This window comes from Neophocaena asiaeorientalis, unplaced genomic scaffold (genome assembly GCF_003031525.2).
Source record: "Neophocaena asiaeorientalis asiaeorientalis breed wild unplaced genomic scaffold, Neophocaena_asiaeorientalis_V1.1 scaffold383, whole genome shotgun sequence".
Lineage (NCBI taxonomy): Eukaryota > Metazoa > Chordata > Mammalia > Artiodactyla > Phocoenidae > Neophocaena > Neophocaena asiaeorientalis.
Window position 1 is genome coordinate 408,197 of NW_020173940.1, and position 1,225 is coordinate 409,421.

The following is a 1,225-nucleotide window of genomic DNA, read 5'->3' on the forward strand; positions in this document are numbered from 1 at the left end:
TGTTTTAACCTATATGTTACCCTTCCTACTAATTTTTATTCCTGCAGTTTAACTGTTAAAAAACAGATTATTTGTATGGCTTGATCTGATTCAGGCTTGTTACTTCTGGCAAAAACACCTTATATGTGGTGGTGTATCTTTCATCAGCAGTCACATAATATCTGGTTGTCTCTCTTTTGAGGTTATCAGTCAAGTATTTTGTTAACTTGTGCATTTGTTTTATGTGGGAGAGACATGTTAAATGCTTGGTTGTTTCCCTTTATTTACTACTTTCTAAATAATGAATTAGTTATCTGTCATCATCTAAAGCGATTAATATATTTTTAAATATAGTTTTGAACTTGTGGATTTTAACATACTTGCTTGTCATCAATCCATTACAGTTTTAATTTTTTTTGATACACAAATCTATAATGTTACAATAAATAGCATTTTGCTTTATTAAATTGTTTCTTCATGATAAATTGTCATGATTGGAATTACTGAGTCATAACATATAAAAATTTTTATAGTTTTTGCTATATTTTGACACACACTTTTTCAAATAATGCAACTTTAATGCCACCATCAGTAAGTACTTAATTCTTCCTAGTTACAGATTTTGAATTTACAGATTAAGTGTGCCTTTATCTCAAAGTAATTCTTGGAAATGGTTTAAAAATCAAAATGTAATAAGATGTAAATTGCAGTCTCCTGTGCATCCCTTCCAACAACAGTTCTCCATTCCCCAGCGGATGCCACCTTTAAGGTTTTTAGTCATTTTCTTTGGTATCTAGCTAGGTTCCAAAGTAACTCATTTTGAATATCTTCCTAAATTTTGGATATTGTATATTGAGTTCTACTATGGAAACTGAAGATTTAGCTCTGTTAAACTCCTCTCACACCCTGATGTTCCTCTCACGGATATGTATATCTCCTCTTCCCATCTAACAAACCCAGTTTTTAGCATTTAAATTGAATCTTGGTTCAGAGATTTTAGTTATTATGGCTTTGTGTATATTGTTTAATTCAGAGCCAAATTGAGCTCTATTATTAAAATTCTTTTCTTGCACAACTTGTTTTCATTTGTGGAGTTAATTGCCCTTTATTATTATTGCTGTTATTTAGTTTTCTTATAATCTCTGGCTTAATTTTCCATGCTCTTTAACACTTCTTAGTCCCATTTTTCCACTAAGTCAAAGTTGTCAATTTCTTGGAATACTTTTTTTTTTTTTTTTTTTTTTTT